Here is a 9,261-nt window from a genome sequence, read left to right on the forward strand (position 1 = left end):
ACCTCATTCATTCTGCTTTTAGGACCTTGTCATAGTCCACCTGTTTTGCTTTTGCTTAAATTACATCAAAATAATAGCTTTATTTAGAGGGGAAAAAAAAAAAAAAAAAAATCTACATTTATACTGACTGTACCAAAACATGATAATACCCTTAAAAATCAAGAGGAGCCATATTCAGGTTGCATGTCTCAGTCACCCAATCTCCCTTTCACATATCTGTTCATGTTGACAGACTATGTCATAATACATCAACAGAAAGATCAGCATAGAAGAACAAAATTCATCGCCTGACAGCAAGAGGAAAACTGATTTCTAGTATTAAATTAGTAAAAAATATATCAATACTTCACTACCAATAAGGACACTACAGCTAAAAGCATTCATCCTATTATAATTCTGAATGAGCATTGGGATTTTTTTTTCAATAATCTTCAAACACAAAAAAGGGGGGCATTTATGGTGTGCACAAGGATGTCTACATCTTTGCAACTAAAGGAATCATTTCTGCCAAACTATGCCATTCATTCCATTTTGGTTTTGTTACTGCTTTAAATATTAGTTCTAAATACTCATTCAATTAAAGAGCACTGAACACTGTTTTTGCAGTGTTGATTTCTGACAGAAGCTTTTTCTTCTGAGGTCAAGGAGATAATGTGGAAAATGCTCTGTATCAATAGAATGCATCAGATTCCTTATAGCTGAGAATTTCTACCCATGTAAAAAGTACCCTGACTCCTCATTGCTAGATATAATTTTAATACACTATATTGAGCAATGGTGTTTCACTAGAAATTTAACAATACCTGGAATAAATAATGTCTTTTGCAGCCTGGGGCAACATCTGCCACTTATGCATTAATTCTGCCCCTGTTTGAACACTCTACAACATATGCACTTCTCTTTTGTCTGTTATCCTAGAGTTGTGTTATTCCCAAATATTGACATCATCTACTTTTATCAGCACTAACTGCTCTGAAGCTTCCTAGTCTCATGCTCAGCTCTATTTCTTTCTATTGATTATCTTCCTCACTCCAGCAGGTAGCTAGCCAGCGAGGCTGTCCTGAGAAATAGCTTCCAATGACTTTATACGCACAATTTACACGGAATTGTTTAAAGAAGATATTAGCCTCAATACAAATCAGTGAACCTCATTTAGTCAATACTGCACAATTCAGCTGTTGGCACCCTGTCACATGTTAGTCTTTAAAGTCAACTACCATACCCAATCTGCACATTAGCCATAGTATTTAGTTTCATATTAAAATGAGGCGAGTTTTTCACTTTTCTTTTTGAAATCTATTCAATATACTTTTACATCACCTCATTGAACCATATGATAGTAATATAATTTTAAGTATAAAAACCTGAGATTAAATGCTTGATTTTTGACAGTGTCCTTAAATATAATAAATTCAAAGGGAAATACTGTTAAGTTAAAATGGAGTGTTTTTCATTAAGTCCAATCAAATGGTAGACAACAAAGGATCTTTTATTTGAGAATATGAAGTGAAAATGAAAACCAGAAAACCTTTACTAAGAAAAGGTCTAGCTAAATTATGTTGGAAGGAGGTCTCCAGATTGAACCTGGGTGTTTCTTTTGCTAAAAATGAATTAAACTAAGATGCACTATGGGAGAATAGCTTCCAAAGAAGGAAAACCTAGCGCTTTATAAAGATGAAAACAAGGCTTAAATACAGTTAAGTTAGAATAAAAACTACAAAGAGAGATCAAGTATTAAAAGAAAAGAAAAGAAAAAACCTACTGTAGCATCTAAACTATTCTTTTATTATTTGGACAAGGAAATTTGGGGAATGTTTTTTACCCCTTTTGCATTCCACAGCAGTGCTCTAAAACTGAACATTTATGCAAAAATAACCTTTTCCTTTTAGCCCAACAGACTATGATCTAGTCTATAATTTAGACTAGATCTAAAAGTAAGATAGAAGAAAAACAAAGTGTATGTGCTTATCCCTAAATCTGTTACTTGAGAAATTAAATAGCTTTTCTGTTGTTTTCAAACCGTATCAGACTCATATGTTTTAGTGTATTTTAGCATATCTGTGATATTTCTATTACAATTTCTATATTCATCCTTAGGCAGCTGAATGAAAATACTTATTACCTCTAATTTTTGGAATAAAAAATATTAGGTTTTGCTGTATTTGGCAAGGAAGAGTTTGCACCTTTCCTGTAATGTTTAGGTCTTACAAAGCAAAAATGCACGGACGACCTACAAGAATTCATGTCTATTATATTTTCCAGGAGGCAAGAAAGAGATCTGGGATTAAAAAGATTGGAAAGAGAAAAAATAAAATAAAATAAAATAATAATAATAATAAATCCTGCTTTATCATATATTATTGATATTTCAGAAAGTGCAAAAGGAAAAATGAAGAATCCTTTTTTAAGTCCTGAGGAGCAATCACCTGGACTTACTGATTTACATCTACATGCTTTTAAAAGAAGGCAAAAATTTTGTAACTAGTTAGACCCTGGGCAATATTTTGATATTTGCCAATATGCTTTATTCTAAATGTTGAGAATTTGAATTGAAGAATAAAAGCATTTTGCATGACCTCAGCTTCCTGCTCTTTCCCCTTTAAAGCTGAGCTTTAAAGCTAAAGTGGTAGCTGAGGTGCTGAACTCCAGGTAGAAGACAGATGCTGAAAGATGACCAGTCTCTCCTTCCTAGTACTTCTTCATATGCACGCACACACACACTCTCTCTCCTATACACATTTATTGCAACCTGCCACTCATAGCATCACTGCTGCTTTTTCCCTTCTCTTAGGTTCTGCAAGGAACATTTCAGAAACCAAAGGGAAAAAAAAAATGCAGTGAGGACAGAAATAGCTGCATATTCAGGCAGCATAAAGGCAGGTGTGGTGTGGGAATTCATAATGTTTGTGTCTGCTGCTGTGTGTTTGCTGCTGAGGGGTTTTGAGGGCTATTTTCCATGGGTATAAATATGTTTAGCATAATTAACATTGGAAAGAGAGATCTATTTTGTCTATTGACTTGGGTAGATCTTATTTAAACAAAAAAAAATTTAAAAAAGAGAGAGAGAGAGAAAGTTGTGTTGTTTTTCAATTGCTGTCTTCTGTGCATGTATTAACTGTTATTCTCTTCCAATTATATTTGTAATTTACTAAAGTTGATGCAAATTCTTTCACCTATTTATTATACAAATTATTTTACATCTTGGGAAATCTTATAAAATGTTTACATGCATTCAGTACTTAAATATGCAATAATCATTTTACTGCAATATTTCCTTTAAAAAGATAATGTGAATTGGAAAAAAAAAAAATATATGTTATCAATTAATTCAATTATGTCTTATAAGAATTGCTAGTTAGAATTATAGTCTGAAATATTTATAATTTTAAGATTAATTCTAAAAATCCCAGTATTATAAAATTAACTCCATGTTATATACTAATATATAATAAATATTGTGGTCAAGCAAGTTAGTGATATAGTAACTGCATTAAAAGCAATACAGCATTTTTAGGATGGTATAGTATGTACAGTGACACATCATTCAAAAAGTTTACAAAGTTATAGAATCATAGAATCATAGAATATCCTGAGTTGGAAGGGACCCTTAAGGATCATCAAGTCCAACTCTTGACACCGCACAGGTCTACCCAAAAGTTCAGACCATGTGACTAAGTGCACAGTCCAATCTCTTCTTAAATTCAGACAGGCTCGGTGCAGTGACAGGCTCCCTGGGGAGCCTGTTCCAGTGTGCAACCACCCTCTCTGTGAAGAACCCCCTCCTGATGTCAAGCCTAAATTTCCCCTGCCTCAGCTTAACCCCGTTCCCGCGGGTCCTGTCACTGGTGTGAAATTAGGTTCTCATAGTTCTTTTCTTAAGAAATTAAAAATATCTTTAATCATTATTACCCATGTCTGATTTTATCATGACAGAAAAAGCAAAAAACAAAACAACAACAAAAATTGGTTATTCTATTTATTTATTAAGGATATATGCATTTACTATGTGCTTAAGTTCAGCTGTACTGATCACCTTTTCCATAGTCTTAAAATGGTCATGGAGCTTGAGCAAACTCCAGGAAGTAGATTGGTAATATTTAATATTGAGGAAAAAAGACAACTCTTCTAGTTGAAATTTGAATGCATTTGTAGCTTGAACAAATGTATTACTTTGTTTATTTTAATGCAGATATTTGTACTTTCAGATCTGAGGATTTATTTATAATATGTCCTTAGAACACACAAAGTTGCACATGAATAATTTACAGTCAACTTTCCCTAGTTATTTATATTGTAAGTATACTATTAAAAATACCTACCAGGAAAAAAAAAAGAGAGAGAGAGAGAAAAAAAAGAAAGAAAAAAAAAAAAAAGAAAGAATTAAATAACATTGTCTTCTCCCCAAAAACATCATTATTAAAACATGAATGTGTTATTTTATCCGTAGCCATTGTTAGTTCCTCCACTTGATTAGCTTTTGATTAATGTTCGTAAATTTAAATACAGATATATTCAGCCTCTTTGATTTTTAGACAGATGTCAGTCAACATTAGTGTATCAATTTTTCATCAGAAAATTGCATCAGAAAATGTGTGTTAAAAGCACTTTAACAAACATGTAGTGTCTACATGAGACCATGTTATCAAATGATAATTATTTCCTTAAGATAAGCATTTATTGAGGAAAAAATATATATACATATTTACAGAGCATGTGATTCTCGGTTGGACAGAAAGCTTCCTGCTTTTCTTCCTGCTTTCCTTCTTTCTGTCTTATAACTGTTCAGTATGCAAAAATATTATAAAACTGTTAATTATATTTGAATTAAAGATATTACCCTGGCATGACTAGCTTGGGGTAAATATCCCAAGTATTCAGGTTGTGTGCCTATTCTTGTTGTATTGCTTATGTGTAGCATGTTTTATGCATGTGTGTGTGTGTCCATGAGAGAGTTGATGTGAATGTTTCTATCTACCTGACTTCATAACCACTGTTTGTGTAGGTAGCCTCAAGAAAAAAGTATGAGTGAGGTCTGAGGGTAGAAAGGAACAGCACGGCCTTCTGGAAGAGACCAGCTTGGTAAAAGTCCTGCTCTATATGGGAGGTGAGGGGGCACCAAAAGTGGCTCTGCTAGAAAGGTCCAACACTGCAGCCCACTAAAGACAGTCATAGTTAACAAGTGTGAATTAAAGAAAAATTTTAGCTATGTAGTGCTTAAAGTCCTTTGAACAAGTCCTGAGGAATCACAGCCCCACAAATGTGGCTTAGTAATAATCTTTGGGGGTTTGTAAATCTTTGGGGGTTTACAGTTAAAAGGCAAGCCCAATGCACAACTGGAAATATAAAGATAACTGTAAAATGATGCTCAACTGGTGTAATGTGTTGTTTTGTGCTGACAACATGAGATGGCATTTAATCAAAAAAAAAAAATTTATGAAGATTTTTGAGGGAGATTTAACACATAATTCCGCATAATTCAAAAATTATTTTTTATTCTTTGCTGTCTTCATCAGTTCTTGAATCAAAATTCCAAATCAGAATCTATTATTTTCTTACCAATGTTAAGCAGCATTATGTAGAGTGAAAGGCTTTTATTTATGTTATGGAACTGATCCTACTATTTTTACACCAGAAAAAAACACTCTTCGGAGTCAAAAGTAATTTATGCAATTTATCTTAGTATATACAAAGCTTAAAGACTGTAAGTGGTAACGCAAACTCAATATTTACCATATTTCTACAATGGAAAGAAGAAGAAGAAGAAGAAGAAGAAGAAGAAGAAGAAGAAGAAGAAGAAGAAGAAGAAGAAGAAGAAGAAGAAGAAGAAGAAGAAAGAAAGAGAAAGGGAAAGGGAAAGAGAAAGGGAAAGGGAAAGAGAAAGAGAAAGAGAAAAAGAAAAAGAAAAAGAAAAAGAAAAAGAAAAAGAAAAAGAAAAAGAAAAAGAAAAAGAAAAAGAAAAAGAAAAAGAAAAAGAAAAAGGAAAAGGAAAAGGAAAAGGAAAAGGAAAAGGAAAAGGAAAAGGAAAAGAAACTTTCATTTTTCAACATTACTGGATAGTTTTCCTTATATTAGATTTCACTGCATTTCAGAAACATTAGAACAGAGCACAACTTGCAGTGTCTGTGCTCCTTCGTGCTGTCTCTCTCGCTCTCTCTCTTTTTCTCCCTCTCCCCTATACCATTTTGATTTAATATTTTCTGGAGCCTATTTAATTTATAAATAACCTTAAACCGTTGAACTGTTCACTAGTTTATTTGAACAGGGGACAATGTTATTGAAACAGATCTAGTTAACAAGGTAATTAGCTTTTGCAATATTCCTCAGAAGGCTGGAAACCAACAATTCATCATGACACTATACAAATAGCAGTATATAATGTTAAGCCTATGCTTAAGAGTGGTTCTATCAAAAGTGATAGTTCACATTACCAGCAAAGGTATTGAGGTATTGTTTTTAAAAAGGATCACCTAAAGGATCACCTAAAACTGATTAATTCATGAGAAGCAGAAGGATGAAAATATTTTCTGATATTAACCCACTGTTAAAGCACAGGTTACTGCTAGTGTTGAAAAGATGGGGCTGGAACCAAGAAAATCCTTTTCCTTGCTTCCACAAAAGGCTTTAGGCCTAATTATTTTTAAGTATAATCCAGCCAACATCTTCTCATGCTTAGCTGCACTGAGTGACACTATTTGTGATGCCCAGTCTGCTGAAACTGAGCAGGTTGCTGTCAGTTTAAAAATGACTATAATAAAAGTGACCATGAAGATGGATCTTGTGATTTTGCGTTTCTAATCAGTCATCTGTGAAGAACACTTTTGCTTTGATTCAGCAGACTGGTGACAGCCATGATTGATAGTGCATGAGGATGAAAAAAGGTTATTAACTGTCTTCCTATTAAACTCAATGTATTACCCCTCTAGGTGCATCTCATACTTTAAGTTAAAGTACTTACTCAGGTAAGGTCAAGAATGAACTCTATAAACACAGTATCCATCCAGTTGTAGACAAATCAGGAACTCTAATGTTAAATTTTGAAAGTTCAGCATTAAACCATATCTGAATCTTGCTACCTTAATTACTGTGCCAGAACCAAAAAAAAATGAGCACACCTTTATACATCTAAATATATAGTCACAGACAAATAGTTCTGTGTAAAGGGGACAGATATTGTCTCTGTATGTTAGTGCATACACACACACACGAAAGGTATATGTTATTTTTTGCAATATTCCCAAAATAAAAGTTTGAATAACATTATGCTAACAAAATAAATGTGGAATGGGGATATGAAGTAGCTGTGCAACTAAAGTGTAAATCTTACACAGAAAACAGCATTTTACCTGTCAGCAGTTAACTTTGATATTAATTGGATCAAGTGGGATTTTATAATTTACAAAGGCTTCAAAATAAAAAAAAAAAAAACGAAATGGTTCGATGTAAGTGTAAAACTATGCATTTGTTGCCTTATAACACATTTTAGTTTTATTCTTTGATTATTTTTTTTTTACTGATGTGTATCATATCAGTCAGCAGTTATAACTATCTACTGAAAAAGACAGAGGAAAATGGTACATCAATTTAGATTTAAAATAATTATTTGGTGGAAATGCTGATTCATAGGGTTTTTCTGATTTCTAAGGATGTTTCTGTGAAGAGATGATTTTAAAGGTTTTTAAGAGGAAGAGTGGAACATGTTTCCTGTCTTTGTTATTATACTGACACCAGAAATGAATGGAAAGAGAAAAGTGGTACACATTTTGTTTACAGGTTAGCGTCATTTTACATCTATAAGTGTATTTTGGTAGTAAATATTGAGTAAATATATACGAACTATGTTTTACAATTAGATGTTTTACAAATAGTGTCAGTGCCATTTTAAACTTTTAAACTCATTTTACCTTTATGAATAAATTTCAGGTCATCTTTGAATTTGTTTATGTACACTTTACATTACAATAGTTTTCTGTTGAAAATTAGTAGACCAAAAGATGAAAAATCCAATGACTCTAACTACAGCGTGCACATTCTCATCTGAAAGAACGATGCACCCTTGTTTAAAATAAGCTCTTTGCACATTATATACCAAATCTCTCCTGAAATACATCTATTTAATATTTGTCTTTCAAAGTATTACAACATACTTTTAAATTTAGATTGATAACAGTCTTTCATTTCCTTTTTGAAATTAAATTATAAAAAAAAATAAAAAATAAAAATCTGTGCTCATTTAGAATCAGACACATTTCAGAGGGAAAAAGAGCATTATTCCAAGCTAGACCATTTTGGAAAAGAAGGATAAAGAATTTCTCTATCTTGACTATTCTGTCCTATATTTTCACATACGAAGTCTGCAACATAAATATATATTTCAATTTTTTTAAAGCTGCTGTTGAATTTCAGCAGTCCCTTTTATTTTTTAATAAAATTTTAGAAGGTATTCATAGTGAGTTAAAAAGAATACAGAATAAATATAATCTACCTAATGTAATGATGCTATCTCACAAGAAATGTTAAGCAATCCTCTGGAAGATCTTTGTTTCTAAAAAGTGTGCCTTTCAGGTGTGGACTTGGGAATAGGCACCAATTTTCCCTTCAGTAACGTTTCTGCTTTATAATAAATTGCAATCCTGTTGTAGCCCCGTGTGGATTTACAACCGGCAGGCTTTCTCTCTGACAATTTGGGGTCACTGTGGATATAGGTGAGCAATAATTTCAGGGGTGATGGGGATATTGACAGAATTTAACAGTCTAAGTTCCTAGGCAAATATTTGTAAAATGGACACTTCTACATTGGCTTTTTAGTTATTAAGACTTTTGGATTATATTGTTTGCTTTGTTTGTGGATTGTATTTTGTTTGAAAGCATCTCAGATACGCATTTCCGTTTATGCTTGTGTCTGTACTGCAAAATGTTTAAAGTAAAAGCTATCATTCCTCCCTGAAGCACATTTACGCAAAGCAGAAAGTTATAGTTATTAGAGGCTTAGTTTAAAAACTACACAGCATGCTTTTAGCAAAGCAGAATGATATGAGCTGTGTCAACAGCTGGGAACATCTTTTGTTTTGGGTAGCCTTGTTGGTGTCTGGAACAGGTGAAGCCACTGTATCAGACTTCATACCAGATAGAGGCTCTGATGGTAGCTAGAGTTTCTGACAAGGTGCCAGATCTACGGTTACTCACTCAAGAAGGGACTGGCAGGATTGGGCCCATTCTGTTCACTTTGTATGTGCAACCTGTAGGGACAAAGGAAATCTCAGT

At 33.1% G+C, this 9,261-nt stretch overlaps 1 long non-coding RNA gene across 5 annotated transcripts in view; it reads right to left on the reverse strand.

Annotated features, from left to right (window-relative positions):
- LOC137851210 (uncharacterized) overlaps positions 1-9,261 on the reverse strand; it is a 53,545-nt gene that overhangs the window by 37,256 nt on the left and 7,028 nt on the right. For all 5 annotated transcript variants that reach the window (XR_011093062.1, XR_011093063.1, XR_011093064.1 and 2 more), the window contains exon 2: positions 9,184-9,236. This is a non-coding gene — a long non-coding RNA (uncharacterized lncRNA). The remainder of the gene's footprint in view (positions 1-9,183; positions 9,237-9,261) is intronic.

Source organism: Anas acuta, chromosome 2 (assembly GCF_963932015.1).
Source record: "Anas acuta chromosome 2, bAnaAcu1.1, whole genome shotgun sequence".
Classification (NCBI taxonomy): Eukaryota; Metazoa; Chordata; class Aves; order Anseriformes; family Anatidae; genus Anas; species Anas acuta.